This window comes from Pseudochaenichthys georgianus, unplaced genomic scaffold (assembly GCF_902827115.2).
Source record: "Pseudochaenichthys georgianus unplaced genomic scaffold, fPseGeo1.2 scaffold_749_arrow_ctg1, whole genome shotgun sequence".
Taxonomy (NCBI): domain Eukaryota; kingdom Metazoa; phylum Chordata; class Actinopteri; order Perciformes; family Channichthyidae; genus Pseudochaenichthys; species Pseudochaenichthys georgianus.
The window spans coordinates 47,850-56,725 of record NW_027263299.1 but is presented as its reverse complement, the minus strand read 5'-3'; positions in this window follow the sequence as shown (position 1 = coordinate 56,725).

Sequence of the window (8,876 nt, the reverse complement as noted above, 5' to 3'; positions counted from 1 at the left end):
CTTTCTTGTCAAAGAGTGTGTGCAGCATTATCCCTAGAAATAATTCAACTGATCATTTTCAGGCAACAGATGAATTGTGAATTGCATCTTCTAAATCCAGACTAGCAACTTGCGTGTTAATAAATGTGTCAGTTATTTATGAATGATCAATATTTTCAGTTATAACATGTCACAGAAACACAACAACAGAAACAACACATGTGATAGGCTAAGGGGCGGGACATCTCTAAGCGGTTGACCAATCACAACAGGGCCGGTCAGCTAACCAATCAGAACAGACTGGGCTCTGGTGAAAAGATTTTGATTTGATTGTTGATTTTTTTAGCCTTTATTTATACAGGTGTAGATCTCATTGAGACACAAGGCCTCATCTTCAAGAGAGACCTGTTCAGTGGTAACACTACCACACAAAGTTACAGACAGACAGGACACTAATGATGATACTAAAGTTGATCCATTTACCAATGAACTGATTGCGCATTACATTACATTTCTTAAAAATTATTTGTTGAAGGGTTCTCAACTTGTTCAAAACTCTGGTTCATTAAACATGAGATTTTGAAAAGACTACAGTTTGACTTGTCCTTGTGCTGGCTCTCACATCGTTATTCAGTCACTTAAATCTGTGTGTGTGGCTTTTGTGAGAACGTGAATAGGTTTTGATAAACTCAAACGTTATGCTGTTCTTTGATTTCCTGGCATATATTCAATTTAAATGACGTGTTTACAATTGAATGCTTCAGGGTAAATCTGGAACAACGGTGTAATCAGCAGAACGTAAATATCCCGCAGTGACTGTAGATGTGTTTTATATTTATTATTATAACGGCTCTGTTCTCTTAGATTTTCTTTCATCCCCTCTGCTTACACCTCGCAAATAAGATGCCAAAAACCTGAATGAAGGCAAGATGCTGACACTTCGCGGAAATTAACATGAGAGCGCTTTGGGAGACATAAGGATGTGACAGTCATTTAGTACGTGTATGCCTCCTCCATTCCTGAATCACAACAGTATAATGGAGATGTGATCGTCATTCAGAAACACACACACACACACACACACACACACACACACACACACACACACACACACACACACACACACACACACACACACACACACACACACATTGGGCACTGAAAGGATGTTGCCCACCCACTGGATGACACATAACCCAGAGAACCCTGAATAACGCTCTTCTCAAAAGTCTTTAGAATGATGATTTTAAATTTAATTGATTAAAATAAAAGATATTTCGCAATAATCAGAATGATCTCACTACATAACTGCTCGGTATCTAGAGCGAACAACAGCAAGATTTAGTCAGATAAACTACTCATGAGAAAAAGTAAGATACTAAATGCTCCTGTTAGTAAATGGAGTTTGACTTGAGATCAAAGGTCAAAAGTGAACCTTGACACTCGAGAATGAAACAGGCGTTTGTAAACCTGTGTATCATTGTGACAGGGTCGTAAAGCAAACATAGCGTCTAAGTGGGGAATGTGGATAGGGATGGATGGGAGGCCGTGGCTCAGTGGATAGTATGATGGACTTTGAATCAGGGGATAGCAAGTTCGAGTCCCACTGCAGTCGGCATGTCGTTCACCCCACATTGATCCTGTGGGGATTGTCCACAGTACTGCATGTATGTAAGTCGCTTTGGAAAAAAGCATCTAACAAAATAACATGTAATGAATGAAAAAAGTGTTACGTCTGATGAAGATCATAAAATATTACATCTATAAATCCAGACATTCATAGTGTCATACTCTCACTTCTGGCCGTGTGTTTTGATGATTCCTGTCTTTTATAATTGCTACATAAAGTGATGATTGCCTGTTACCTGCCAGCTTTACCTGCCTGCCATCACAACCTGTCAGACATGTTTCTTTATTCACCTGCATGTCTCTTAGTTTAAATGTTACGTCCTTCCTGCCTCTCCTGCTCTCCAAGTCGTCCTCTCATCCAGTGGGAAAGAGCAGGAAGAAGCTGCTGAGGTGACCTTGAGGTAATATAATTCTTTGTTGCACCACAATAATGTTTCGTAACTTCAATTCTTATCCTACTGTCCATGTGCACACACAGCACAGTGAATAGATAATTAGTGGAGTGCTTGCGTGATTAAGGCTTCGAACTGCTATAATACACACCACACTGGTCAGAAAGAATGAATAACATCAGCTCCCACACTGTGAATGAGCCCACAGCGCAGCACCTCCACAAAGGGACTCACAGTAGAGCCACACACGCACATTGGAGAATAAAATCCGACAAAGCAGAGTATGATGGTGATTATGACACATAGCTATGCCACCCACAGTGGTGCCTGTGCGAGGGCAGAGCACATCAAACTGAGCAAGTGTAACACATGCTCTGTGTCAGTCCTCCTCCCCTGCACTGGCATGTAAAGCATGACACATACTGAGCCACCTACAGGCCTGCTGTCTGCGTGCCCAGCTGATGATGATGGGGGGGGGGAGCGAGGGTACGGGCCAAGGAGACGGATCTGCCACTGTCAAGTCTTCTCTGATTTTGGTGCAGTTTCCCCACTTGAAATGGATTATTATTTGACACATAATATAGAAGCTATTGACACAATCCAAGATTTCAATAGATATTCATTTAAATTAGTGGTAAAAAAGAACAAAGACTACAAAAACAGATTTGTCTTACTCTTTCCGTTTAGAAATCCAATGCTGCATTGATTTGGAGTCACCAGGTCACGTGACGCAGAAGCTATTTTTGTTAAAAATAATGGTAAAACAGAAGAGGTGTGTCCTACTTGTCCATTGTCGCTATCCAATACTGCTTTGATACTTTACCTCAGCCACATCATAGACTCTATATGCCTTACATTAAAGGTGGGGTAGGTAAGTTTCAGAAACCGGCTCGAGATACACTTTTTGTTATATTCCATGGAATGCTCTTAACATCCCGATAGCAATGAATATCTGAAGTGCTTTGACAAAAAATCCATAAAAAAATGTCATCTGGAGAAGCCGTGGTACTGTAAAAAGTACAAGTACGATGGCCTACCTGCCTGTCAGCCTTCCATCGGGGCACACACTTATCTCGTGCCCTCATTGGTCATGTGCGCGTTCGTGTGTGTTGGAGGAGGGGCTCTGTGAGGAAGTGGTAGATTTTCTCCGGTTGTGTATTTTCAAATTCTAGCGATCTCGAGCCGGTTTCTCAAATTTACCTACCCCACCTTTAATGCACACAATGTACAACAATATCTTTTTTTATTACTGCCGATTTTTATTCCATATTTTATCCAATTTTATTCCAGTCTATTTCTATGTAAATACTGTTATATTTTACTATATTTTTTATTATTTTTAATATTTCTCTAGTTCTCTATCTGTGTTTTACTTTTATGTATGCACCATGACATCAAGTCACATTCCTCGTACGTGTCAACCTACCTGGTAATAAACCTGTTTCTGATCCTGATTCTGATATCACTCCACTGGGTCACATGACATGGAGCTTCCTTCAATTTCCAAAAACGTTCTCCAAATATCACTCGCAGTAATGAATGTACTGCTGCTGGATGGGATTTGTCGCTGCATCCCACCCTCAGTTAAAACGTGTGAAGTCATGTTTGAAAGGAGCCTGGGGCTGTTATGTGGCTGCAGGGGCTCGTGTCCGGGCTCAGGGCTATTCTCTGGATGTGATGAGGGTTTGGTATTCCTGGGTTATTCGGTGGCCGAGCACCTCTGTGATCCAATGTGAGGAGGGGGCGAGTGACCCAGACTTAGCTCGGTGTGAGGAAGAGTAATTGAGGATTAGAGACAGAGGGAGAGGAGCCAAGGCTGTCACAGGATCTGACCTCTTCTGTACAGTACATGCCTCACTCACACAATCACACATACATACACACACTAACCTACTCTAAATCTGGCCTCGCTGTGACACATATGCATGAGAGCGTGGAACAGAGGGAGGGATATTTAGATAGATAGTATCAATCTATCTTTCTATCTATTTGGAATCTACATGATAAAAAGTGAAGAACTTCAGTAAAAACTGCTTTTAAGGATTTGAAGTCACTCGTATAATTTGTTTATTATCTCCACAAAGCAGTGAAGATTGGGATCTCCTCCCTCCAGATATTTATTTCTTTGAAATTGACGGAGAACAAGCATTCGATTTCGTGAGAAGTGCTTCTGTACGTAGCACTTTAAAAGATCAATCTTATTTGAAGCCAATACAGTAGCACTTACAATAGTTGGGCTTATTGATAGCTAATGAACTTGCAGATTTTTTTCAGTTTTGAGTTTGTTTCTTCATAGTTGGATTCACCTATCTTATATTGATTTGGATAAAAAGGGTCAGCTAAATGAGATTTAATTTAATTCTGACCCTGAGAGATATTGTATAGCGCCACTATCAAGCCAGACTTTCAATATTAAAAGAGAAATTGTTACACTCATTAGCTGTACATTTGAAATGTACTCTACATACTTATACTCTGATTTTGGTTGCATCAGCACAAAAACAGATGAGAAAATGTCCAGCCAAAAAGATGAAACCAATATCATTAATCCTTATGGTCACACAGTTTTAAAATGTATGTTTATTGTTAACTTTAAAGTGTTGTCACGACCTTAATACAAGCTGGAGAACCCAAATGCACGACCCAGAGACTGTCTTGAATGTAGTAAAACATTTATTTTTAATTTCCAAGAAAACAGAAAATCCCTCTTAACAGAGTAGGTACTGGATTTAACATAAAGCGCTCACAAGCAGGGGCGGACAGGGACAAAAAATCATCCCGGGAAACTCGACCGGCCCAACTCGGTACCGCTAGTCAATTGTCAGGGCGGCTGTGAAGTTTTTTGATTAAAATGCCAAACAGTTCACCCATTGTAGCCATGCTTCATACTGCTCATACCCCTCTTTTGCAGCCCTGTTAGAGAAATGCAGATTTTGGGTCCTTAGCTTTAAAAAAAAAAAAAGGAGGCGGAGCTAATGCCTGATCAGAATTCTACCGGAGATAAAGTTATATTCTGCTGTGATAAAACGCCATCCTGTTCTAAACCACATCAAAGATTATTTCTGAAACTGTCACGATCTGTGTTTTGTCTTGTTTAGATCTGTCTGTGGTTCCCTGTCGTTAGTTTCCCTGGTGTGTCTGATTACCCGATTGTGTTCACCTGGTGTCCCTGTGTTTTCTCCTCACCTGTGTCTTGTTTGTAGTTCTGTTTTTTTCTGTCTGTCTTTGTCGGTTTGTCTTGTGTAATGACTTGGTCTGCGGTGAGTGTTCTGTTCAGTCTTTGTTAAATCGTTTAGCCTTGAAATAAAGGAGTTATTTTTGTCACTTGAATCTGCATTTGGGTCCTGCTGAGGGTGTTTCTCAATGTCTAGGAAGGCTGCTCCAGAGCCACTATTTCAAGCATGCTACGTCATCGAGTGCCGCCGAAGGACTGTTCCAATGTCCAGCATATTTGGAATTCTACCGAGCCCGGCGTACTTCGTAGCGAGAAATTTCGAGGCTGCACATGTGTAGACTCCGCGGTCTTAAAATCCCCACAATGCTTTGCGCACGGACCAATTTCCCCAAATCTGTGGCGGAAAATGTAAGGCGGGGCACATATGACGCACACCTGCACACTTTCTAGCCTGTTCCACTCTTCGTTTTCCGAATGCCAGGAAGTATTCTTGCCTCTTGAAGCAAGTGACTCGGAAGACATTGAGAAACACCCAGGCCGTTTCTCAATCGCGAGGATGCTGGCTTGGTAGTCGCGTATTTCCAAGTCACTTCCTTCAGAAACGAAGCAAGTATACTTCCAAGCCACAGCTACGGAAAACGAAGAAGAATGGAACGGGCTAACAAGTGTGCCACTCTCTCTAACGGTTTCAACATAAACTGTACCAAAAATAAATACCTCACAATGTCTATCTAATTATGAACTTGCTTTACTTTCACGGAACACATTTTTGGTGATAACAAACAAATGTAACATATTTACCAACACATGTTCTACGCCACTATACTTGCATTTAAATGTGTGCTGCGTCGGTTCAGCCATTCTCCGCAAGGGTTTTTGAAATTGGTCCGTGCGCAAAGCATTGTGGGGATTTTAAGGACGCGAAGTTTACCCATGTGCAGCCTCGAAATTTCGCCCAAACCAAGGACGCGGCCTCGTGGAATTCCAAGTATGCTGGACATTGGAACAGTCCTTCGGCGGCACTCGGTGACGTAGCATCCTTGAAATATTGGTTTGGAAGCCAAAATCCTCGCGATTGAGAAACGGCCCCAGATGATGGCGGAAAAAACACACAAGTAACAGGGCCTGAAATGAAAGACAAGAGGTAAGTACAAAATAAAACAGGAAATGACAGACAAAATATATAAACAAAACTAACACATTTGACGACACACAACAAGTGTTTTACGTTAACTTTAGGTAATTATTATTAATTTGTATATTATATGTAATGCTAGAGGCTAATTTAATATGACTTTGTTTATAAAGTACATTGTGTGTCATAGCTGCTAAGATACAATCACCATTACATTCTGGGTTCATTAGTAATATATCAATACAAGTTAATTACTTTACTCAATATAACATGTATACACTATTTTAAGTTATTTATTGATGATAACCGAAAGAGATGTAAGTCTTTGAGAAATGGTTTGTAAAACATCTCTAAATATTACAATCCAACCACAAGGAATCAATTATTATCCATTAAAAATGTATGTTAATTAACCGTTTGAGATAATACAACATGATGATAATAATTGGACATGATTAATTATGATTGCATTATGTCTTAAAGGTGGGGTAGGTAATTTTGGAGAAACCAGCTCGAGTGCGCTAGAATTTGAAAATACACAGCCGGAAATAATCTGCCACTTCTCACAGAGCCCCTCCCCCAACACACACGAACGCGCACATGACCAATGAGGGCACGAGGTAAGTTTGTGCACAGATGGAAGGCTGACAGGCAGGCAGGCCATCCAGTTACTTTAGCCGGGCCGGCTCAGATGATTGGTCGTGCTTTTTACAGCGCCACTGATGACATTTTTATGGATTTTTTTTTGTCAAAGCACTTCAGATATTCATTGCTATCGGGATGTTAAGAGCATTCCATGGAATATAACGACAAGTGTATCTCGAGCCGGTTTCTCAAACTTACCTACCCCACCTTTAATTAAGTTTAATAATTCTCAATGTACCATGTATTAATGATGGGAATCATCAAGTGTAAATATAACTGAACCAATGACAAGATGAAGGAAAAAATTACTGTCTAAAGCAACTACCTTGAAACAGGTGATATAAGGACGGATGAGACTGAGAATATAATCAAATTTAAAGATAAGGAAGGAAAACAGAGAGGAGGATGGGAGCTCGTACTCAGGTCACAGAGGGGGTAGAGAGGAGTGACAGAGGGGATAGGAAGCTCTGTCCTGTGCCAATAGGAAGAGTTTGTTCCTGGGTGAGATACAGGAGACAGTGTCAACACACGCTGAGCTCAATATAGCTACTGTCACACAGCCAGGCATACCTCCCTCTCCTCTGCAGCCTCGCACCTTCCTCACCCGTCCTGCCTCACCTTCTTCTGTCCTCCTGTCATCTGAACAAGTTACATGCTTCCTCTACATCCCCTCAGTCCTCCCCCACAACCCCCATCCATCAATGTCAGCTAAATTAACTGATCTCCCTTCCTTTGCTCTTCCCCTCTCCCCTCGCTCTCTGTATATATTACAGACTTACTTGACACCCTGCCAGACATTGGTTTAATATAACACACATTCTCTGTGCCTTCCACCCGCTCCTCTCACATTACCCTCTCTTTCCAGCTCCCACCGCCCCGCTTTCATATGGGCACTGGCCGCTTGCTTTTTTCCATACTTTACCCACCGCAAAGGGACCTTTTTGTTCTTGAATAGCTCCCTCATTGCCATGGTAATCCAACAGAAAAGAGAGTGTGTGGTTTTTCTGTCCAAGGCCTCGCGGATGAAAATAGTAAGTCATGATGGGTTTCTTTAAGTGGCCCTGAACCTGAGAAATCAGTCGCTGCAAATGTTGAGCCATTATGAAGAAGTCACAAGTGTGTGTGTGTGTGTGTGTGTGTGTGTGTGTGTGTGTGTGTGTGTGTGTGTGTGTGTGTGTGTGTGTGTGTGTGTGTGTGTGTGTGTGTGTGTGTGTGTGTGTGTGTGTGTGTGTGTGTGTGTGTGTGTGTGTGTGTGTGTGTGTGTGTGTGTGTGTGTGTGTGTGTGTGTGTGTGTGTGTGTGTGTGGGGTAAACTGCACAGAACATCACCAGGACGGAGCTGCCATCCATGGAGGACCTTTACTCCCAGCGGCTCAGGAAGAAATCCCGACGGATTATCAAAGACCCCCATCACCCCAGCCACAAACTGTTCAGTCTGCAGGCTCCACCGCAGCATCCTGACTAAAACCAACAGATTCAGAGACGGTTTCATCCCACAAGCGATAAGACTGTTAAACACCTGAACTGCTGGAACAACATCCATAACATTCATCTGCTACTTAGCAATCATTTATCTATTTGCCTAATGTATCATTCCAATAGCTTGCATATAGACTCTTATTTCACTTTTTTTAAACTATTCCTTTCTTTTTGCATTTACTTTTAATATTTACTTGCACTATGTTTTTCTGTAATATTGTGTTGCACTGTTGGAGAAGCCTGTGACCTAAGATTTGCATTGACATAACGACTTTGTAGCTATGGTTGTATGACTAATAAAGAACCTTGAGATTAGTCACATCTTCTTCTTCCAGGTGGATTTCTTGTTTCCACTTCGGCCTTCCCTGTTGATCCCTCTCTTCCTCTGTCTCACTTGTCCTCCAACGTCACCCCCCTCACCCCCTCCTCCACCACCCATCACC